Source organism: Ailuropoda melanoleuca, chromosome 4, assembly GCF_002007445.2.
Source record: "Ailuropoda melanoleuca isolate Jingjing chromosome 4, ASM200744v2, whole genome shotgun sequence".
NCBI lineage: Eukaryota > Metazoa > Chordata > Mammalia > Carnivora > Ursidae > Ailuropoda > Ailuropoda melanoleuca.
This window is the reverse complement of record NC_048221.1, coordinates 78,345,789-78,370,146: the sequence shown is the minus strand read 5'-3', so window position 1 is coordinate 78,370,146 and position 24,358 is coordinate 78,345,789. Positions and strand designations below refer to the sequence as shown.

Sequence of the window (24,358 nt, the reverse complement as noted above, 5' to 3'; positions counted from 1 at the left end):
CATATGGGAGGAGCCTGATGTGGGGCTCGATCCCATAACGCCGGGATCACGCCCTGAGCCGAAGGCATACGCTTAACCGCTGTGCCACCCAGGCGCCCCTACATCTATTATCTTAACATATACATGTGAGATCGGGCTATAACATGAAATCTGCATGTATGGATTGTGGAAACGATCTCTTTCCTTCACAGGTATATCATACACACGGACACACAGAGATGTATCTGTTTCTAGCTGGTTCAATTTGCAAAACTACTTCCCCAATTCTCTCCTTCTGCTGGTGCCCCAGTCAAATGGGGTTTTTCACTTGAGCTTTATGTATTGGAGACACTCTCCTCTCTGCATCTTGAGAGCTGATTTGGAATGCGTGCTATCGAAGCCTCCACATTCCTCATGCATTTAAAACAGAGCTGTAGTTGGAGATTTTTTCCACAGATCGACCTCAAGTGTTTCCGACTGACAAGCTCGGGAAGAAAGAGGTGAGGTAAGGCATTAGCTGCGGAGAGAGACCTTCTCAATCCTTTTGCTCTGACATTTTGCAAGCTCACAGGCTAATTAATCAATTTCATTAAAGAAGAGAGAATGTTGCTATGGTATCATAAGGCCTGTTTATACTGCCACATTAAGATTCCAGGATATTTTTAATCTTTAATTACCAACTTCCATTTTTCTTTTCTTTCTTTCTTTTTTCTTTCTGGAATTGGCAAAGGCCTTAAAATTTCTTTTTTTGATTCTGTGGCTTTCTGCCAGTGTTTTCTGAGATTGAAATACTAACTGAAACAGAGCTGACTCTCTTTGAGAAGAAAGAAAGATCACCTCTGGAGCCTTGTTTTTGTGCAAGATTTGATTAAAAGTTCCACAGAGGTCATGGTACCAGCTTGCTTTCCACACACGTGCTTATGCACAAGAAGCCACTAATTTATCGCCAGAGACACGGCCCAGAAGGAGTTTTATCTATAATCTATGTAACATGTGCTTGAAAGGATTGGAAAATATCTCTGGAAATATATTTAATTCTAGATTTTTCTTTGACCTACAGCATCACAGAAATACTTAGTGTAATGAGAAAACGGTGATTTTCTGTCCTGGATGATAGTTTTCTGGGAGCATCAAGAGAATTAGAAACAGCCAGTTTAATTGAAAGAACCTGTTAACTACTTGAAGTAGCAAGTAACACTCTGATCACACAAAGAGCGCTTTTCTGGCATGTTTTCTAACTCCTAGTCATTACAGGGATGAGCGAAGATAGGGAGAGAGAAGGTGCAATGTAGTTTTTGAATTCGATCAGACGGAAATCCTTCCTATTAAAGTAAACCAGGAATAACATAATAAAAACCAGTGAGACTTATAACACTGTCCTACCTCTTAGGAAGGATGTGAAAATGTATGCAGTATTTTTCTTTCTTTTTTTGATTTATTCTAAAGTGTCTATGCTTTGAGGGATTTGGAATCTTATTAAAGAAGAATGCATGGGAAACAAATGTAAGGGTGTCTAGCTAGTGTGTCCTCCTCTGGGTCTAGGTTATGCATTGTTATTAATGTTTAATCTGTGGCTTAAATCCTGTTCATTTATAAGACCTGCCCATTTATAAGGTATTAGTGGCATTGACACATCAGGTTTTTCATGTGGCTCAGCAGTGCTAAGTGGTGCTTCTGGAAAAAGAACCTCACTTCAAGGACAAAGGTAGTGTCCCAGCAATGCCATCTATACAGAATATCTCAGAAATAAAGTGCCTTTCAGTATGGAAACCGTCCACCCCACAACCAGTGAGAATTTTATTTCATTTGCAGACTGGCTTGTGAGCTGCTTTGTGGTCTGGGCTGACCACTCTCAAGCTTGTGGTGACTGTGTCCTCATAGGTTCCACCCGAGAATGATAATTAGAATTGCCTGATAGCATGGCTGGACAGCCAGTCTAGGTGAGTCAAAATCCAGTTCTGCAGTATAAAAAGGGCTCTATTTTCAGCTATGTCCTGTATTCAAAAGAAAAAAAAATCACACACTGCAAAACTGAAAAGTTGTCAACATATTTCTTGGTGGAATATTTTAAGTATGATTGCTACTGCTAGAAGTGTTCAAGATAGGATGAAAGTATTATTGTAAATTGGACTTTGGGCAGGATGATCGATTTAGTAAAACCTACCTAATACTGCATTTTGGCCCTAGAGCATGTAAGCTTCAGGTGCAATTGCAGAAGAAAATTGCATAAAGGCAATACACACTCAAGCCCTTCTGCAACGTAACAGTACTAAGTAAACCAGTATTGAGGGTCCCTTCAGTGTTGGTGCTCCGTGCTGGGGACTGGAGATGATACTAAAATAAGACCTGGTTTCTACTCTCAGAGAACTTAGACACCTTGGTAGGTTGGATGGAAGGACACAGATAAGAGAGGAATTTAGATACTCTGTTCACGTAATTAGTTTATTTTGATATTAGTTTGACATAGGGTTTATTGCAAATCCATTTCAGTGTGCTAACAGGAACTTTTCCCAGGAAACGTATATTTAGTCCCTCCTCTGGTTGTTTAAGAACACTTTGAAGGGGTGGTCTAGCCTAGCCTTGGGGAATAATTTCCTAGATAACTTGATGCCCCGAGGGGCAGCTTGGTGTTTGTGATAAAGGGTTTGGACCTTGAGGGTGAGAGCGTACAGGAGCAAAGTCTGTGGAGGAAGACAGTCTGGGAGACCTGCCGCTGGTGTGTGGGGAGCTGTGCTCTCAGTGTGCATTTGTCATGATGGGAAAGTGATGTGGGGTTACGACTTCGCTGTTCATTTATTTACACAGGCAGAGACTCTCCCTGGAGTTTAAGCATGCGATGAGCACGAACGCTGGATTCGGATCAGTGAGCTGAGAGAAGGGCAGCATCACACGTGGCCGCGGAGGAGTCCCTGTGGGTGGTGGACCTGGGAAGTGCTGTGAGCCCTGCTCATTCTAGAAGGTAGGAGGCCCGGTGGGCGTTTGGCTAGGCTGGTTGGCTGGCTGTGAGGCCAGATTTAGCAGAGGGTAAATGACCTTCCATGGAAGGCCTGCGCGGTCAATTTTTCATCTCCCAACGTAATGGCTCTGTCTCTTACACACAGTCACATAATCCCAATTCTGTTCACTTTCAAAGCAATTAGTTTCTTTTTTCTTTTTTTGTATGTGTTTTTTGTTTGATTTTTGGTGTTTTCTTTTTTTTTTTTTTCTTAAATGAGAGAGCATGTGAGTTGGGTGAGGGGCAAAGGGGGAGGGAGAGAATGTGCAGCAAGGTCCACGTCTGGCTCGGAGCCCGACGCGGAGCTCCATCTCACAACCCTGAGATAGTGACCTGAGCCGAAACCGAGAGTCCACTGCTTACCTGAGGGAGCCACCCAGGCGCCCCCAAAGCAACTTCTTAAACTGAAGTTGTACTTCATGAGCTATAAACAACCAGGTTGAACTTTTCTTCCACTTTGGAGGAAGGTATGTGTGTGAGAATGTGTGACAATACGGCAGGAAGGGAGACAAACTGACGGCAGCTTACCCTCCTTTTGCCAGTTCCCAGGAGATCTCTTCAGAGAAAGCAGTAATTCCTGCTATCCCCCTACCCCCTTCACCATGACCTTTTACCTTTCAATACAGAAAACTGATGGGGAGCCTGGTGTGCTGGTGACTCCCCTGTTGGGTGTAGACCTTTGCTTCAGGCTCTGGGCAGTGTGCCAGCAGGTGGTATGCGGGCCTCAGCTGGGAGTCTGCTTTTTGTGAGTACAGAGACCTGCAGTGGGAGTGACGCTGGGGACAGAGGACCTAGTGTCTGCAGGAGGGCAGGCACCCTCTCTCTGGAGAGGCAGCACGGTTGAATGAGCATACAGTGGCTGGCTAGGAGCCAGAAACTGGGGTTTTTGTCTCAACCCATGTACAGCTGTTTGATGGGGTATCATTGAATCTCCATGCCTCTGTTCTCTTCTTACCTGAAACAGAGCCAGTGGTATTGACCCACCCTCCGCATTACAGACCTGCCAGTTCCAATGGGATGTCGGTTTAAAATTCTGTAAAGACAAAACAACCAAACCTGTGTAAACACTTAAAACTCCATCATATTATATTGTGCTATCAGGGGCTCTATCAATTATTTTTATGGACAACTGAATATTACTGCTTTAATTCAAGCATTTTAAGAATTTTAATAAACTTTTAAGTGCATAGCCCTCTTTATGGCCATTAAAACTCAGGTGACCTTGAACATGAGAATCCAAAAAAGGAGTTGGTTAATTTTTTTCCCCCCTCTGTGAAGGGCCAGATAGAAACCTTATGTTCCACAAAGCATAATTTACTGTCACAACTCCTCAACTCTGCTGTGGTGGCATTGAAGCCACACATACTTTGTTAACTAGTGAGTGTGGCTATGTTTCAGCAGAACTGTATACAAACACGCATCGAACGGGAATTGGCTCTTGTGGGCTGTAGTTTGCTAAACCTTGGCTTAGCCCACCTTTAAGGGGTTGGGAAAATGTAATAAACCATTTTTTCTGGGAGAGGGAGAACTTGGAATATTTGTGAAGATAAAATTGAGCTAATTGAGCAAGCATGGGGTAGGCAGCTGGTGCAGCTTCAGCCAGATTTGGAGTCTTTGCAAGTGATGACAATGGAGTAGAACAGGTGGGCTTAAGGGAATTGTCCCTTTTAAGGGAGTGATTATTTAAACTCTAAGCTGGGAAACCAAAAGAGGAGGTAGGCGAATGAGAGTGGCTAACAGTGTTGGTGTCAGGGGATTGGTGGTGGTTGATGAAGTCAAGCAGTCTTGACCTGGGAATAGTCAGGTCAGTGTGCTAGAAGGGTAGAAGAGGGTGGTCAAGCAGTCACACTTGAAATTACTGCCAATGGGTTAGTTATTGTCACAGGATTGGGGAGTAGAGGTGTGACAGAAAGAAAAGCTTACTAGAAGTGAGGAGGCCAAGAAACAGGCCAAGGTGTTGAATGGCTCCTTCATAGAGACACTGAAGGCATCAAGAACGGTATGGAAGTTGGCGGGAAGACCATAAATAGGTTCAACATTCACTGGTCAATGAAGGGGAGCTCCTGGAAGGTGTGTAGGAATGTGAGAAAATGTGAAGCTAAGGACTTCTCTCAAGGGAGAAGGATGACAAATGGTCTGGAAGGGGATTTGCTAGGGCAAACACTACCTAGATATGCACCGGTGTCATTAGGGCTTCTTCCTGGGCACACAAACTACATTCCCTAGCTTTCCCTGTCCTGATGTGTAGTCATGCAATGCAGTTCTGGTGAAGAGCACGAGGATGGAAGTACACTCAGTACTTCCAAGCTGCTCCCATAAAAACCTTCCCGTGCAATGCTCCATTCTCGGTCTCCCCTGGTCTGCTTCATGAATGCAGAGGCTCCCTGGAGGACTCCCAGGCCCTGGGACATGATGAGTGGGTAAATGCAAGGATCCTGGGTTACTGAATATTTGCTGTGTTTGATCATGAGGTTGGATTTTACATGAGAAGAAACTTGGGTTGTGTTAAGTCCACAGCAGTACTTAGTAACAACATGTCCTCTAACTATAGGCTCCAAGGGACATGAAGTGTGAGAGAAAAGTTAAACCTCATACTCTTAAGAGGGCTTCAAGAGAAGTGGTATCATCTGGACAACGGGATGTCTGATTCTGATTTACTATTAATACTAACAACAGTGGCAGCAATAACCATCCCACCACCACCTACATTGTCCCAAAGGATGTAGAGTGTGAGACCCTTGTCTTACATGCTGGGAGTACAGTTAGTTGGTTATGGCTTTTTGAGGGTTGAATCTATTGACCTCATTGCCTCTGAAAACCCAGTAATTTTTCACGTGGACTGCATTTTTCCCATGTCTCTCTCATCTCACTCTTGTTCAGTTGGGATTTTCAGATCTCCAATCCAAAACTATTCAGCGTCCTACCTGCTCTGTTTCCAGAGATCACCATGGGTCTTTGCATTTTAATCAGCCATTCTTTCCATAACCTCCTTGAGGCTGTTTCCTCATTTGTGAAATGGGAATATTAACAAACAACACCTCAAAGGCTGGTATAAGGATGAAAGGATTTATGTGAGTAAATCACTTAGCACTTAGTGTCAAGCACACAGTGAGCCCTCAATAAATGCTGGCTATTATTGTTGGTTGTTGAGAATACAATTTATCCGGATGGAGGCAAGGTAGTTATTTACAACAGTCATTCTCAAAGTGTGATCCTCAGAACAGCAACGTCAGTATGGAAATTCTTGGGCCCCACCCTGGCCCTATTGAATTAGGAACTCTGGAGATGGGGCCCAGTAAGCTGTGTTTTAAAAAGCCCTCCATGATTCTGATGCATGCTAATGTCAGAAAACTATGTCTTTACTCAGTTGGGCAATATTTATTCTTTTTGTCCTGAGAAAAGTCAGTTTAATTTCTTTTTGTGAGGCAATTTAAATTCTTACACTGGGAATAAAAGAGGAGTAAATCTACCAAACCATTGAACATAACCGTCTTCAGCTATCAGCAGGACAGCGTCAGAGGAGAGTGTGACCCTGGGACCTGACCCTAGGTGCTTCCACTACATGCCAACCCCTGTGGCTTGCCTTGTTTTCATGGTGATGACAGAAAACATTTAACAGGCCAGTGACCTTGCAGTCTAAATGCCGCGATGCTGGCGGGTTTATAGCTACAATGCCTCACTCCAGAGGGAACAGTCACATGGAATTATTTTGCTGTTTGGAGTCGTAATGCTGGTTTAGAAGCAGCTCTGCGCTTGGAGCCATCCTCCTAAATTTCTTGGTGGTTGGCTCAGGCTGGGGCTCAGATCCAAAATGGCTTCTCTCTTTTTGGATCAATGCCTTATTTGTGCTTTCAATTTGGTTCGCCCTCTGCCTTTGGGCTACATTAGATCTTGACATATTATTATGGACTTTCTTAAATAATAAAAGCAGAAAAACACACTAGTACTATCATTCTGTCATTCTTTCCACTTTTCTGCCTCTTTTTGTGCCTTGTTGAGTATTGACGCTGGAGAGGGAGGAGAGACCTTCTAACCTGACCGTCTTGCTCCACAAAAGGGGAAACAGATGTCTTGAGATGTGACCAGACTGTCCCAAGGCTACACTATTGCTCCCATTCCCAAGGTTGCAAGACTGTTTACTCTCATCATCTGTCTCCTTTATAAATTGACTTATTTTTCACAAACCTTATTTTGGCTTATATATTCTTTTTTTGAAATAGGATTGTTTTAGTATATAGTGTCGTGTTTTTTGTTTGTTTGTTTGTTTGTTTTGCTTTTCCTCTGTAAGAGTCAAAATGACCATTTTCAGTTCCTTGGTTTTGGTGGTGGTAAGAATTTCTGTGTGTGGCTGTACCCTTGGGTTAGATACGTGAGCCTCTTCTGTTTAGGTTTCATGGCAAATATTTTCTTTAGAGTTGGATTACTTTTTTTCTCTCCAGAGATAGAATCAGTGCCAGAGAGATGACGTGCTTACTGGGAAGACCTGGGAACTCCAGTGGGTTCTCTGACGTCCAGAGACCTTTTGTGTGGTCATCAGGGTTCAGGCCTGGTTGCCCGGGCCATCCAGCTGTAGCACGTTTCCAATGAGCAGATTTGAAGTGTTTCAAAGTTGGCTCTGGAACTGGGCCAGGCAGTGGATCTCTGACTTTCTTTAACAAAATAGCCTTACCTTTGAACTGTGTCTCCCCCCCGCCCCCAACCACTGTCCTTACATAATGGTCTCATTTCAACTTAACTGATGGACTGAAAAGTTCAAGACAGACTTGATCTAGACTGTTTTATGTCCTCCATACCCCGCCTCCACCAAAGGCTTATGTTGTAATTTAATCTCCAGTGTGATGGTGTTAGGGGCTGGATGTCTTTGGGAAATGATTAGGTCATGAAGGCTGAACCCCAATGAGTTAGACTAGTACTGTTATAAAAGTCAGGAGAACAGTCCAGCCATGTGAGGACACAGAATATGGCCGTATATGAATCAGGAAGTGGGCTCTCCCCTGGTGAATCTATCAGCCCCTTGAATTTTATATTTCTCAGCTTATAGTACCACGAGCAATAAACTTCTATTGTTGATAAGCTACCCAGTGTATGGTATCTTCCTTGAGCAGCTCAAACAAAGTAAGAGTGCTCTCAAAATCTACAAGCCTTTTTGGTAAACAGGCTCTTGAAGGGTGAAAGAAAACAAGTTCTAATATAAACTGGCAGGCCCCATGTTGGACTCAATAGATAAACTAAATAGGTGGTCTTTAGCATCAAGGGTATATTGCCTGTAATTCATCTTTGTAATAACGACTTTGCTGTCAAGAGTATGATTCCTTTTGTGAGGAAGAAGGAACATATTTATATTTGCCCTATGAGGACATCGGACCAATTATAATACACGGTCTGTGTGAAGTTCTGGTTTGCGGGAATGGGTTAGAAATACTTGCACGTTAGCGGGTAGATGTTAGAATTAATTCTTGGAAGATAAAAAGGAAGAGAAAGATGGAGTAAGATGGTGGAGAAGAGCATAAATGTGAGAGGAAATCCTACATCTTTATGGCACAATAACCTGTTCTATTTTTGTTACTTTTTTAGAGAGAGAGGGAAAGTGGGTGGGTGAGGGGCAGAGGGAGAGAGAGAATCTTAAGCAGGCTCTATGCCCAGCATGGAGCCGTATGTGGGGCTCAATCTCACGACCCTGAGAGCATGACTTAATCAGGAGTCAAATGCTTAACTGACTGAACCACCCAGGCACCCTTGATAACCTGTTTTAAAAATAGACTAGGTACTAAGACGTCTGGGTGGCTCAGTCGGTTAAGTGTCTGCCTTTGGCTCAGGTCATGATCCCAGGGTCCTGGGATCAAGTCCTGCATTGGGGTTCTTGCTCAGCAGGGAGTCTGCTTCTCCCTCTCCCTCTGCTGGTCCCCCAGCTCGTGCTCTTTTGTGCTCGCTCTCTCTCTCTCTCCCCATCTCTCCTTTTGTCTCAAATAAAATCTTAAAAAAAAAAAAAACCAAAACTGTTTTTTTAAAAAAAGATTAAGTACTTAGACGTTTCTCCAGAGAAGACCTACAGATGGTCAACAGGTGTATGAAAAAATGCTCAAGGTCCGTAATCATCAGGGACTTAGTATCTCACTGTGGTTGTGATTTCTACCTACCTGTCAGGTATTATCAAACAAAATGCAAGTGTTAAGGATGTGGATAAGTTGGAATCCTATGAGCTGTTGGTGGTAATGCAAAATGGTGCGGCTGCTATAGAAAACAATGTGGGGCTTCATCAAGAGACTAAAAACAGAACTAATATAGGATCCAGCTATCTCACTTCTGGATATATTCGCAAAAAGATTAAAATCAAGAGCTCAAAGAGCTAGCTGCCCTCCTACATTCATTGCACCACTGTTCACAATAGAAAAGATGTGGAAACAACCTAACTGTCCGTGGACAGTTGGATGGATAAAGAAATTGTGGTCTGTACACACGATGGAATACTATTCAGCCTTAAAGATGTTGCAATATGTGACAACATGGGTGGGCCTTGAAGACATGGGCTAAGTGAAATAAGCCAGTCACAGAATGAAAATACTACATCATTCTACTTAGGAGATAATCACATTCACGGAATCAAATAGTGGAATGTTGGCTTCCAGGGGCTGAGAAAGGTGAAAAGGAGGAATTGTGAGTGAATGAGCATAAAGTTTCAGCGAAGCAAACTGAATATATTCTAGAGATCTGCTGTATGACATTGTACCCATGGTACAATGGTACCATAGTCAATGGTACTGTATGGTATATTTGACATGTAGCCACTTCACAATTTTAAGTGTTCTTACCACACAAAAAATAAAACTTAAATAATTGAATGTAACTTTAAAAAATGTGCTACCCTCAAAGCCAGAGAGTACATATAATTCCACATATATACATTTCTAGAAAAAGCAAATTAGTCTGTAGTGATGGGAAGCAGATCATGTTTGCCTGCAATGGGGCAGAGAGACAAGGGCTTGAGTACACTTTTGGCGGTGATGGTTATGTTGACCATCTTGATAGTGGCGATAGTTTCATGGTCTGTACACGATATCAAAGCTAATCAGTCGTGCATTTTAAAGGTGTGTATTTGTAGAAGGTCAGTTATCTTTCAATAAAGGTATATGTTGCTTTCATTCTGTGACAAAACCTAGTAAAGAATACTTAGATGACAGCTGAATCCCTAGACCTGTCCAGGCACTCTTGTGTGTAATAGAGACAGATGAAAAGTGAGACAGAACTCCAGTAGGTTTTGTATCTTTGCTCCCGGTCCCTCTACTTTCTTCTCCTTTTCAATCCCTTTTTCCTCCTCCCCTCCGCGCCCCCTCTGGAAAGTCACCAGAATGTGAGAGGCTGCATCTGTTCCTGCAGCAGCTATTTTGCAGTGCAATTAAGCCTTCCTCACCTTGGCTCCCCAGGAAGCTGGAGCCTAGCATGATCGCCGGCGAAACGGATGGCGCCCAAAGCCCTGGCCCAGGTGTGCGGGGGCTTCGTGCACATCCACATGCACCGGAAGGTGCCGCTTCCTGGCGCCCCACCTGAGGCTGCCGCTCCTGACTTGGGCCTCTTCGGAACTTGGAACAGCTGCTACCCTCTAGGTGACCGACATGTCCTGCCATCGTTCACCGGCTCGGGCCAGCTGACGAACGGAGTTGGCGCACTGCTCAGTGAATAAATAGTACCGTAGCCGTTTCCAGCTTCAGGCTGTGGGGAGAGATCTGCGAGCTCTGTGACCTGCTGGGGTTCTTTGAGGCTGGAGAGAAAAACTGTTGAGAATTGATATCCGAGTGCCTTTCAGAAAGCTTGAGTGGCTCCTAGACATCTTTCCGATGTATGGTATCCATTTTCCCGTATGGATATAACAAGTTAAGCATCCAAATCCTTTGTACGTAATGGTTTTCCGTCATTTTGGCTACTAAAGAATAATGCATATGTTTATAATCTATAGGAATATTTAAATATCAGCAATAAGTAGCGCATTAATTAGTTTGACCATTCCGTAGCTTTTTAGAATGAATTACTAATACAGAAGGGACACAATTAAAATCTTGGACATTGAGTCCGCATTGAACATTTTGAAACTGCTATCTTCTCCTTTGACTGGCTTGTCTCAACATTATTCCATTTGAGACCTCAATTTGTTCTATAATGAATACCTCCATAAGAGGAAAAATTATATAGACTAACTTTCTTTGTACCCTTCCAGCTTAATTGTACAACTATATTGTTACAAATTGACTGAAACAGCCCATTTCAGTTTTTTCCCCCTCTATAACCAGCTCTGAATAGATGAACAGAAATAGCTCTCTTCATGTCAGAAACTTTAATTAAACCATTCTGAAAATAATCATGTGGAAGTACTGGCAGGACCTGAATTTAATCACATTTCCTGCTCAACTCTTCCTGTTGCTTCCTTGAAGGGCTGGAGGTTAGGCTTAGCTATGCCTCCACTGTTGGAAGCATGGATGGGGTAAGTCTTGGGGATTCAAAAGATTGAGACCTTTGATCTTTTGGACTCCCACACTAATTAAAATCAGGGCTACAAGACAGCATAAGTCTTCTGGGATGTTGTAAGGGGTATTTATGCGAATAGGTCACATGAAACTAATTGATGATCCCTATTTACATATGCATCTCATAAATCTCATTTTATTTATTTAAATATTTTATTTATTTGAGAGTGAGCGAGAAGTTAGCACGAGTGGGGTGAGGGACAGAGGGAGAAGCAGGCTCTCCGCTAAGCAGGGACCCCCATGCATGGCTCTGTCCTGGAACTCTGGGATCATGACCTGAGATGAAGGTAGGCGCTTAACTGACTGAACCACCCAGGCACCCCTCTTATTTTTTTATTGAGAATCGACAGTATCCTGTATTTGCCAGAGACTGCTTCAAGTTCTTAAAAATATTTACTCCTTTAATCTTTAACAACAATCCTGTGGGGGTAGATCCTCTTATTATTTTCGTTTTACATGCTAGGAGACTTGGTAACTTTGTCAAAATAATTGTAGCTGGATTTGAACCCACAAAGATAGGCTGTAGAATCCGGGTTGGTCAGTACTCTCTCTTTCATCAAAATTAAGAAGTGCTTATTTGGAAGGAACCAGATTCTTTTTATGTCTTTCTATATGCACTCCTTTTACCCCATCATCCAGACTTCCAAATAAATCTCTCCAGTGTGATGGTCCCAACTCAGTCTACTGACTGCTTATGTGCTGATCCCCAAATTGCATGGAACATGTAGCTTTTTTGTGTTTCATTTAGAATTGTCAGAAAATCCTAACTTTCCTGGCTTTTTTTTTTCTTTTTAAAAAATTACATTTTTTCCTGCTTTTTTAAAAGTCATAGTTGACACATGATGTCACATTATTTCAGGTATACAACATAGCGATTCAACAACGCTATATGACCTGCTATGCTTACTACAAGCATAGCTACCAGCTGTCACCATAGAACACTTATTACAGTACCACTGACTATAATCCTTATGCTGTACCTTTCATCCCTGTGACTTTATAACTAGAAGCCTGTATCCCTCACTGCCCTTCACTCATTCTGCCCATATCCCCACACCTCTAATCCCAGCAACAACCAGTTTTCTGTACTTAAGGGTCTGTTTCTGCCTTTTAAAAATTTATTTTGTTTTTTAGATTCATAGATAAGAGACCTCTTATGGTATTTGTCTTTATCTGTCTACTTTATGTCATTTAGCATAATATTCTCTAGGTCCACCCATATTGTCACAAATAGCAAGATCACATTCTTAATTTATGTCTGAGTAATAGTACCGTGTGTGTGTGTGTGTGTGCGTGTGTATGGCGCGTCTTTATTGATTCATCTATCAATGGACATTTAGGTTGCTTTCATACCTTGGCTATTGTAAGAAATGCTGCAGTAAACATAGGGGTGCACATATCTTTTTGAATTAGTACTTTTGTTTTCTTTGGATAAGTACCTAGTAGTGGAATTACTGGATCATACAGAATTTCTATTTTTAATTTTTTGGGGATCTTCTGTACTGTTACCCATAGTAGCCGCACCAATTAACATTTCGACAAATAGTGCAGGAAGGTTCCTTTTTCTTCACATTCTTGCCAACACTTACTACTACTTGTCTTTTCTAGATCTCACTGTATTTTTTGATTTGCATTTTCCTGATGATTAGTGATGTTCAGCATCTTTTCATGTGTTTTGTGGCCATCTGTATGTCTTCTTTCAAAAATGTCTAAGTCCTTTGCCCATCTTAAAATCAGATTTTTTTTTTTGGATACTCAGTTATATAAATTCTTTATATATTTTGGATACTCACCCTTTGTCAAATATGTCATTTGATAATATTTTCTCTCAGTAGGTTGCCTTTTTGTTCTGTTCATGGTTTCCTTTGCTGTGCAAAACTCTCTATTTTGATGCAATCACAGTAGCGTATGCTCTCTATCCTGTTCCGTGGATCTTTGTGTCTATTTTTGTGCCAGTACCGTACTGTTTCGATTACTACAGCTTGACACTATATCTTGGAATCTGGGATTGTGATACCTCCAGCTTTTTTTCTTTCTCAAGATTGCTTCAGCTGTTTGAGGTCTTTCGTGATTCCATACAAATTTTAGTATTTGTTGTAGTTTTGTGAGAAATACTTCTAGTGTTTTGATGGGGACGGCCTTGTATCTATAGATTGCTTTAGGTAATAGGGACATTTTAACAATATTAATTCTTCTGAACTAGGAGCATGGTATGTCTTTCCATTTGTGTCACCTTGAATTTCTTTCAGCAATATTTTAAAGTTTTCAGAGTATAGGTTTATCTCCTTGGTTAAGTTTATTCATAAGTGTTTTATTTTTGATGCAATTGTCAATGCAATTGTTTTCTTAATTTCTCTTTCTGCTACTTCATTATTAGCATATAGAAATGGAACGGGTTTCTGTGTTTTTTGTATCGTGCAGCTTTACTTAATTTATTTACTCTGGAAGCTTTTTGGTGGAATCTTTAGGACTTTCTATGTATGGCATTACATCATCCGCAACAGTAAAATTTTCTTATCAATTTGGGTGCCTTTTATTTCTTTTTGTTGTTTGATTGTGGTGGCTAGGAACTTCCAGGACTGTATTGAAGAAAAGTGGTGACGGTGGACATCTTTGTCTTGTTCCTGACCTTAGGGGAAAAGCCCTGTTTTTCCCATTAAAGATGATGTTAGTTCTGAGTTTTTGTATAAGGGCTTTATTGTGTTGAGGTGTGTTCTCCCTAAACCGATTTTATTGAGAGTTCTTTTCATGACTGGATGAAGAATTTTGTCAAATGTTTTTTTTGTGTCTACTGACATAATCATGATTTTTATCCTTCACTTTGTTAATGTAGTATATCACATTGATTGGTAAATGTTGAACCATTCTTGCATTGCTAGAATAAATACCACGTGATCATGGTGAATGATCCTTTTAATGTATTATTGAATGTGGTGGGCTACTATTTTGTTGAGTACTTTTGCACGTGCTCATTAGCAATGTTGACCTGTGGTTTTTTTTTTTTTTTTTTTTTTTTTTGGTAGTGTCTTTGTCTGTTTCTGGTATGAGGGTGATGCTGGTCTCCTAGAATGTATTTGGAAGCCTTCCTTCCTGGACTTTTGTTTGTTGGGAACTTTTTGATTACCAGTTCAGTTTCATTACTAGTAATGGGTCTGTTCAGATTTTCTGTTTCCTAATACAGTTTTGGGAGGTTATATGTTAATAGGAATTTATCCATTTCTTCTAGATGGTCCAATTTGTTGGCGTATAATCATTTGTAGAAGTCTGGTATGATCTTTGGATTTCTGTGGTGTGGTATAATCTTTTCTCTTTCACTTCTGATTTTATTATTTGGGTTCTCAATCTCTCCCCCCCTTCTTTTTTTGAGGAGTCTGGCTAAAGGTTTGTCAACTTAGTTTAATTTTTTAAAGAAGCAGATCTTGATTTCATTGATTTTTTTTTCAATTGTTATTTTAGTTTCTATTTACTTTTTTTTGTGTTCTTTATTATTTCCTTCCTTCTACTAACTTTGGGTTTGTTTTTCTTTTTCTAGTTCCTTTAAGAATAAGATTAGATTGAGTTTTTTGTTGTTCCCCCCCACCCCCGAGGTAGACCTATGTTGCTATAAATTTCCCTGTTAGAACTGCTTTTACTGCATCCCAAAGACTTTGGAGGGTTGGGGTCTCTGTTTTCATCTCCATGTGTTTTTTTTTTTTGTTTGTTTCCTCTTTGTCTTCATTGTTTTTTTTTTTTTTTTAAGATTTTATTTATTCAACAGAGATAGAGACAGCCAGCGAGAGAGGGAACACAAGCAGGGGGAGTGGGAGAGGAAGAAGCAGGCTCATAGCGGAGGAGCCTGACGTGGGGCTCGATCCCATAATGCCGGGATCACACCCTGAGCCGAAGGCATACGCTTAACCGCTGTGCCACCCAGGCGCCCCTGTTTTCGTTGTTAATCCAGTGTTTGTTTAGTAGTATGTTGTTTAGCCTCTATTTGTTTGTGTCTTCCAGTTGTTTTTTTTTTTTATTGATGTTCTTATTTGTTTCATAGCATTGTGGTTTGAAAAGATGCATGCTATAATTTCAGTCTTGTTAAATTTGTTGAGACTTGTTTTGTGACCTACAATGTGATCTATCCTGGAGAATGTTCCATGTGCACTTGAAAAGGTGTATTTTTCGGTTTTTGAAAGGAATGTTCTATGTATTTCTGTGAAGTCATTGTGGCCTCCTATGTCATTCAAAGTCACTGTTGACTTACTGAGATCTGGATGATTTACCCATTGATGTAAGTGGGGTGTTAAAGTTCTTCACTATTGTATTACTGTCAATTTCTTCCTTTATTTCTGTCAATATTTGCTTTATGTATTTAGGTGCTCTAATGTTCGGTACTTAGATATTTACAATTGTTATATTGTTGTGTTGGATTGATGCTTTATCATTATGCAATGCCCTCTTTTTCTCTTATTAGAGTCTTTGTTTTTAAAGCCTACTTTGTCTGAAATAAGTATTGCTACCCCAGCTCTTTCTTAGCTTCCATTTGCATGGAATATCTTTTTCCATTCTTTCACTTTGTCTATGATCATTAGGTCTGAAGTGAGTCTTTTGTAGGAAGCATATAGATAGGTCTCCTTTTTATTCTGTCACCTGATAGCTTTTAATTAGAGCATTTAGACCATGTATATTTAAAGTAATTCTTAGTAGGTATATACTTCTATTGTGTAAATTTTCTCTTTTTTGTGTAGTTCTGTTCTTTTGCTCTTTTGTGTTGAGGACTTTCTGTAGTGTAATGCTTGACTTTGTTTCTCTTTATTTTTTTATGTATCTATTATGGGATTTTGGTTTGTGGTTACAATGAAGTTCATATTATAACATCCTAAGTATATAGCAGTCTACGTTAAGTCAGTGGTCAGTTAAGTTCAAACACATTCTAAAAGAACTTAATTTTTATTCTCCAAGTCCACATTTTATGTGTTGTCAAATTTTACATTTTTTTATGTTGTGAGTCTACTTAACTAATTTTTAAAGATATAATTGGTTTTACTACTTTTTATTCCTTAAAGATTTGATTTGTTTGTGAGACAGTGTGTGAACATGAGCAGGCGGAAGAGCAGAGGGGCTGTAGCTGTCCTGGGGCTCAAAACCCGACCTGGGGCTCAATGTCACAGCCCCAAGATCATGACCAGAGCCAAAACTGAGTCAGTTGCTCAACCAACTGAGTCACTCGGGTGCCCTGGTTTTACTACTTTTGACTTTGGATCTTCATACTAGCTGTATAAGTCATTGCTCTACAACCTTTACTGTATATTTGATTTTACTCATGTAAGTGTTTATTTTTCTAATTTTTGATTTGCCTTTTTCTTTTCCATGTAATAAAACCTCTTTAACATTTCTTAAAAGTTTAGTAATGATGAACTTCTATAACTTTTTATCTTAAACTCTCTTAATTTGTATTCTTTATCTCTCCTGCTCTGAATGATAAACCTGTTGGGTAGAGTATTCTCAATTATAGGTTTTTTTCTTTTTAGAACTTTGAGTATATCATGCCACTCTGTTCTGGCCTGCAAAGTTTCTGCTGAAAAATCAGCTGATAGTCTTTGGGGGTTCTCTTGTACATTACTAGTTGCTTCTCTTTTGATGCTCTAAAAATTCCCTATCTTTAATTTTTGACAGTTTAATTATGAGGTATTATGGTGTGGGCCTCCTTATATTCATCTTACATGGCACTCTATCCTTCTTTAACCTCAGTGTCTGTTTACTTCTGCAGGTTAGGAAGGTTTTCAGTTATTACTGCTTCAAAAAAATTTTTCTGCCCCTTTCTCTTTCTTTTGTTCTTCTGGGATCCCTATTATGTAAATGTTTGCTTGATGTTGTCCAAGGGATCCCTTAACCTATACTCATTTAAAACTTTTTTCTTTTTTTTCCTCTTTGGCTCATTTGCTTTCCATTACCATGTCTTCCAGATTGCTGCTTTGTCCTTCTGCATCTGCTAACCTATTGATTCCCTCTAGTGTACTTTTTCATTTCAATTACTCTATTCTTCACCTCTGATTGGTCCTTTTTTTAATATTCTCTCTTTGTTGAAGTTCTCAGTGAGTTCATCCACTTCTCTACAGTCTAGTGACCATCTCTATGACCATTACTTTGAACTCTTTATCAGGTAGATTGGTTATCTATTTCATTTAGTTTTTTTCCCCCTGAGATTTTGTCTTGTTCTTTTATTTGAAACATATTCCTCTGTCTCCTAATTTTTCTTGACTTTCTGTGTTTGTTTTTATGAATGTAGAACACCTGTCCTCAGGTTGAAGCAATGGTCTTTTGTAGGAATGTCCCTTGTGAAGACCGTGGGTGTCTGGTGACGTTGCCTGGCTTGCTGGAGCTGGTGTAGGTTAGGGGCAGTCTGTGCTGGGGCTGCCCAAGTGGAGTGGATAGAGTGAAGTGGGCATGGGCTGTAGCTGTCCTGGGGCTGTCTGTGTAGAGGGTTCCCTGGCAGCACAGTTGAACCTCAAGTGGGTGTGGGACAGAGCAGTTCCGCATCTCTCTGTGTATGGGGATTCCTGATAGGACAACTGAAGTTGAACTGGATACAAACCAAGGTGTCTTGGGGGTGCTCAGAGTGGGGGGTACTCTGGTGGGGTTGTTAGAACTGAGGTGGATGTGAGCTGAGAGGTCCTGGAGTACTTTGCTCTGGAGGCGCACTAGCAAGTTGTCTGGGGCTAAAGTGGTGTGAACCTGGAGTGTTTCAGGTGCTTTGTGCCTGTGTCACCTTGCTGAGACAGCTGGAGTTGTAGTGTCTGCTGCTCAGAGGTGCTCAGTGTGCATGTGCTGGGGCTGTCTTAGTTAGATTCCTGGTGTGGCAAGGGGCCTAGGGCTGACTGAGGAGGTAGACTGCTAGGGTGCCTGGATCCTGATGGTGTTCACACTAAGGTGGAAGGGGCATGTAAACTTTGGTGCTTGTCAAACCCTTTGACCTGGAGAGAGTTCGAGCAATTCTCCTGCCATTTGGTGAGTTCTAGGGCTAGATCCTTTATATTCTAGTTGGTCTTTTAAACTTCAGCTTTGTTTCTATGCCCCAGGATAGATAGGGGCTCAGAGCTCCCTGGCGTGGCAGGCTGACTATGGTGTCTGTCTGAACCTTACTGTTTAAACCTTACTCTTGACCACACTATCAAAGTGGAGGCAGAATTTAAAACTTGGCACTTACCAGCCCCGCCCCCCAGAGATTTTCTGGTAGCTCTCCTGCCATTTGGCAGGATGCTCCATTCCTTGCTGTTCTCTATGTGGTCTATCTTGTGTTGTGAAAAAGCGGTTCAGTCAGCCCTCAGTTCTTCAGGAGGGACTGCTCTATAAATATCTATAGATTTTGTGTGTCCGTGGACGAGGTGAGTTCACGGTCTTTCTACATCACCATTTTTGACCAGAAGCTCTTTTCTGCTTCTTGAATATTAACTCATGGGCTTCAGTTTCTCTGGAATGTATAGTTGAGCCCTTTCACAAGTCCTTGAGGAGAAGAATAAAAGAACCAAAATAGAAAAAACACATTGATACTATATTAAAAGATAATTTTGTTTTTAATTCTCTGTTACCACCCCCTACCACATACACATATAAATAACTTTCTAATGAGAGATGCCATATTCTCATCCACATATAGCTCAGACCTATAGCTCTGAGATTTTGTTTTTTCAGTTGGAGAAAAATAATGGCACCTATGTGGTGGGATCAATACTTCCATTAGAAAAATAATCAATATTAAATAATTTATAATGTATTAAATGCATTGAACAGCAGGGAGAAAAAATTTCTGATATAACTGAATTTAATTAGCTTATAACTATCCTAAGGGCACATGAAAACTTGCTCACAGAGTGATTCAAAATTAAAATTATTTTCAGATACATGTTTACAAAGATCATAATGCTCAAAAGTTTACTGAATCACAACGGTCCCTTCAATCTTCCATTGCCTGTCGTGTGAAAGTGAAGTTACTTCTTTTAATTTTTAAGATTTTATTTATTTATTCGACAGAGCTACGTAGAGACAGCCAGCGAGAGAGGGAACTCAAGCAGGGGGAGTGCGAGAGGAAGAAGCAGGCTCACAGCGGAGGAGCCTGATGTGGGGCTCGATCCCATAACACCAGGATCACGCCCTGAGCCGAAGGCAGACGCTTAACCGCTGTGCCACCCAGGCACCCCAAAAGTGAAGTTACTTTAAATCAGAATTAGGATTATAAAACTGTTGGGCTGGCTGAGGAAAAGGGGCCAAGACACCCAAGGTAACCGACTCTCCCGCCAAGATTTAAACCAAAACCTAGGCGGGAAACCGAAACCCGTCCTACCGACTTTCCCCGCCCCCAGCAGTACCCAATAAAAACCCTCGCTGCCCTGCCCTGGGCGCGACTTCCCCGACTCGTCGCTCTTTCCGCAGTTGCGGAACCTCGCCCGAGGGCGCTTGCAATAAAGCTCATCCTCTGGACCACGTTTACCTTTGCGGTCTCCATTTTATTCGCGACAAGAGAAACCTTACAAAACTGTCTAATCTACTTTTAAGATAATTTGCCAGATTTCCTAAAAAGGTACCTTTTGTTAGTAGTGACTCCTTTATATGGCTCTGCAAGTCTGGGCCATTCATCTTTTTTCTTAACCATCTGTGGTTATTTCACAAGAATTCAATTGAGCCACTTCCTTAGACATCTTTAAAATGGTGTGATGGGTTGCTTACAAGGAATCTAAATTTCTGTAAGAGGTTTTGGCTATTCCATGCTCTACCTTTAAATAACTCTTGAAAAGAAAAGGGTTAGGGAAAGTTTGGCAGCATTGAATTAATTTGCTCTCTTATCTTAAAACTGTGGGAAAAACCCAAACCAGAAAAGGCATCAGCTTGTGTACTGTGCTTGAATTTGCTACAACCTTACACAAACTGTTTGGTTAGGAAGGGTATGTAAGTCAGCTAGGTGGCATCAGATATATTCACTGTGCTCCTCAGGACTCCAGCTTACCCCTGAGAACCTTTCCACCTTCCTTGTTGCCCTCAGCTTTGCAAACTTCTAGACCAGAGTAGTGTTGCCAGCCTTCTGCGGCTCTTCCCTGCTTTTCACAGTGTCCACTGCTTGAGTTTTCAACTAATAGGTACCAATGTGATAATAGGTCCAAATGCCTTGAGGAGTTTATCTCTCAAGTAATTTCCATTTAAATAGAGATTTCAAGACTTAGGTAATTCTGCTCTTAAAAAAATTTTTTTTAAAGAAAATAAAAGTAGTCTTAATTTGATCTGCAAGATTAAAAAAACTTTTAGGGGCACCTGGGTGGCTCAGTTGGTTAAGCATCTACATCCAGCTCAGGTCATGATCCCAGGGTCCTGGGTTTGAGCCCTACCTCGGGCTCCCTGCTCAGTGGGGAGTGTACTTCTCCCCCTCCCTCTGCCCCTCCCTAACCCCTGCTTGTGCTCTTGCTCTCACACTCTGTCTCAAATAAATAAAATCTTATACTTTTAAACTTTTGGGGGCATTTCCTTCATTTTTAAGCAATTTTTATTTTAATCATTTGGTGCTCATCGGGATAAGTGTGCTCTTAATTCCCATCACCTATTTCACCCAGCCCCACCCATCTCCCCTCTGGTGGCCATCAGTTCTCTATAGTTAAGAGACTATTTCTTGGTTTGTCTCTCTCTCTTTTTTTCCCCTTTTGCTCATTTGTTTTGTTTTTTAAACTCCACATATGAGTGAAATCCTATGGTATTTATCTTTTTCTGATTGTCTATCTCACCTAGCATTATCCTCTCTAGCTCCAACTATGTCATTGCAAATGGCAAGATTTCATTCTTTTTTATGGCTGAATAATATTCCTGTGTGTGTGTGTGTGTGTGTGTGTGTGTGGGTGTGTGTGTGTGTGTGTGTGTGATACCTTCTTTATCCAATCATCTATCAATGGAAACCTGGGCTGCTTCCATATCTTGGCTATTGAAAATAATGCTGCTAAACATAGACATGCATGTATTTGAATTACTGGTTTTGCATTCTTCAAGTAAATACCTAGTAGTGGAATTACTGGATCGTAGGGTAGTTCTATTTTTACTTTTTTCTGGGGTCCTCTATACTGTTTTCCACAGTGGCTGTACCATTTTGCATTCCCGCCAACAGTGTAAAGGGTTCCTTTTTCTCCACATCCTCACCAACACCTGTTGTTTCTTGTGTTGTTGATTTTTCTTAAAACTGTCTTTTAATGCTGGGAATTGTAGGCAGCAGCTTATGCTGCGTTCCTGAACTTCTCTGATTTTTTCATCCGTTAGGGTACATACTTGGAAGGAGGAACTAGGATGGCCTTATTGGTTAAGATGTGGAAACTAGGGGCACCTGGGTGGCTCAGTTGATTAAGCAACAGCCTTTGGCTGAGGTCATGATCCTGGAGTCCTGGGATCAAGTCCTGCATAGGGCTCCCTGCTCAGCGGTGCCTCTGCTTCTCCCTCTCACCCTCCCCCATCTCGTGCTCTCTCTCTCAAAAAAAAAAAAAAAAAAAGATACGGAAACTAGTCTTTGTTTTTTGGTAAATGGATACTGTCTTGAGCTTCCTGGGTGATGCCCATCACATAATGGTCATCCTCACCTTTCCCCTGTCAACCTCCCAGAGGTAAACAGCTGGAGGCAGAACAAGGTGGTCTCCAGAACCCAGTTTGGGTGCTGGGATCAGTGTCCCCTCTGACTCATTGCTGCCCTGTGCCATACTGGATATTCACAATTTTGACTCTTAACCCTGCATATAGAATATTAATTTCAGTTGGGATTGGCTTTGGGGCAAGCCAATCAGTGGTCAGTGCAGATAGACACAAATATTTTGAAGACCAGACCATAGTGAAAGTTCTGTGTCTTAGAAATATTTTAAGAAGCAATGTGAGAATAACATCAAACTTCACAGCAGTGTTTGGAAAGAGGAATTAATCATGAGACGTTTGTTTAAAAGAGACTAGGTTGCCAAAAACAGACTGTTCTCAATTATCAGGTCTGTTTTTATTCTCTTACACTCCATGAAAGGAGGGAAAGTTATTTCCTGAATGTGGAATATGATGAAGCGTTAGGAGTTTAGGTCTTACTGGAGGGATGCTTACTGATGAGTGTAGGCAGCTTGTAATTCAGACTGAGGCTTTGGGTTGGTCACAAAATAGTAGGTCGGATTCATAGTAGGTCAGATGTTTTCAAAGAGAATTTCTGTAATTCAGGTGTAGAGATTGCCTAAGATGAAAGCCTGAATATGGTATAAAACTCCTCTTTATACTTTTAATATATGTCAGACAAATTTTGATCTGGACACAAATTTGAGGAAGGATGTTTTCATTAACTTGCCGGTTATATGGAGGAATGCTTGAGGTTCAGGTTGACCATTCAACACAGCACATGTAGACCAGTTACAGCTGCAGACATTTTCACAGTCTCTCCTAGGGTCTTTCCAGTAACATCGAAGTGAATATTAATAATTTTAGAGTGAAAGCTCAGAGAGGCTAAGTGATGAGACCTTCAAAAGTCATGTACACAGCAAATGTCTTGGAGCAGCACCACTGTGTGTCTGTGTGCTTCTGTATAGTAGAGATGACCACGTCACGTCTGCTCTCAGGAAACCTCTGTCTTAAGTCCTGATACATCTTTTGTCTCTTTGATATTAAATGGATGTCTCAGCTCTGCAAAAAAGCAGAAATGCTTGCTCATGTGATCTGTGCTGTTGTATATTGTATGGAATTAGAAAGAAATGAGCAGATTTGAGATAAGAGGTATTGAGGTCATGAGTCTGCCCCTTTCTAGGTCAAAAGAAACTCCTTGGTTTCTATCGGTTCTTTCAGGATGAAGGTTGAGTAGAAAGATACAGATTCACCGAGGGAGTGCTCATTATTGTTGGGTACATTTCCATGCAGTTTTTTACCCAACCTTCCAAACACCTCTCTGAGAAAGGTGTGAAACTTTTCCTGTTGAGGTACTTGAAGCTGTGTGTATGATAAAAATCGCACAGCTGGGCTTGGAGGAGATTTGAGTCCAGTTTCAGTGTTACAGACATTTCTATATGTGTAGCATTTCTAGGGAGCAGAGCTCATAACTCACTTTTATGAATATGAAAAGCTAAGGGGCCAGTTTTGACTGGCAACCTGTTCTCCTTTCTAGTTTCCAACTAGTTTTAGTTGAGTACTGAGAGATGAAATCTGGATTTCTAAATATTAGTTCGTTTCATTTAAGTCAGCAAGCAACTATGGTACCAAGGTGTTTATAGTATCATGTTTTAAAGGTCTCATATTCTGAACATATTGCCAGCATTTCCTATGCTGGAGAGAAGTACTTTAAGATAAAGCAATTGAAAAATAATTGAAGTTGCTGTTAAGCATAGAGCCCCATGTTTTTGAGATAATACGTTAAAAATAAATAATAATTGAAATATTTGTTTATGAAAATTGTAATTAATGAATTTAATAGTTACACAAGTAATTTTTTAAACTTAAGTTCCCAGTAAACAGAGTTTATTGCATTCATGGCATATAAGCAGCTGCTTTTTGCAAACCACTGACTCTGACAGGAACTATCAAGCTGTTCTAATTTAGAGGTCAGCCACTGCAAGGTGATTCATTAGCTCCGTAATCATACAAATATGGCCAAAGCCCATTCCCTTGATACAGATAATGGATATCACAAACAGGTTCTGCACGCACCACTGTAGCTGACCTTTGAAGGAAACCTATTATTTACTTGTAGGGTGAGGCTCCTTATTTCTCTTCTGGACTGATGGTGACTTTTACCCCCTAGATGACGGCTATGCTAAATACTGTCTTTATTCTAGTTTCTGAGTGTTGAGTCACAGGCATTAGGAAAAAACAGATAAGTCTAGCAAATATTTAAATAATGTGAAGAAATGCGACAGCC

At 40.9% G+C, this 24,358-nt stretch overlaps 1 long non-coding RNA gene across 1 annotated transcript in view; it reads left to right on the top strand.

The window, feature by feature from the left end:
* The first annotated feature begins 418 nt into the window (after window positions 1-418).
* LOC117801967 overlaps window positions 419-24,358 on the top strand; it is a 155,669-nt gene continuing 131,729 nt past the window's right edge. The window contains exons 1-2 of the long non-coding RNA XR_004624885.1: window positions 419-484; window positions 2,785-2,938. This is a non-coding gene — a long non-coding RNA (uncharacterized LOC117801967). The remainder of the gene's footprint in view (window positions 485-2,784; window positions 2,939-24,358) is intronic.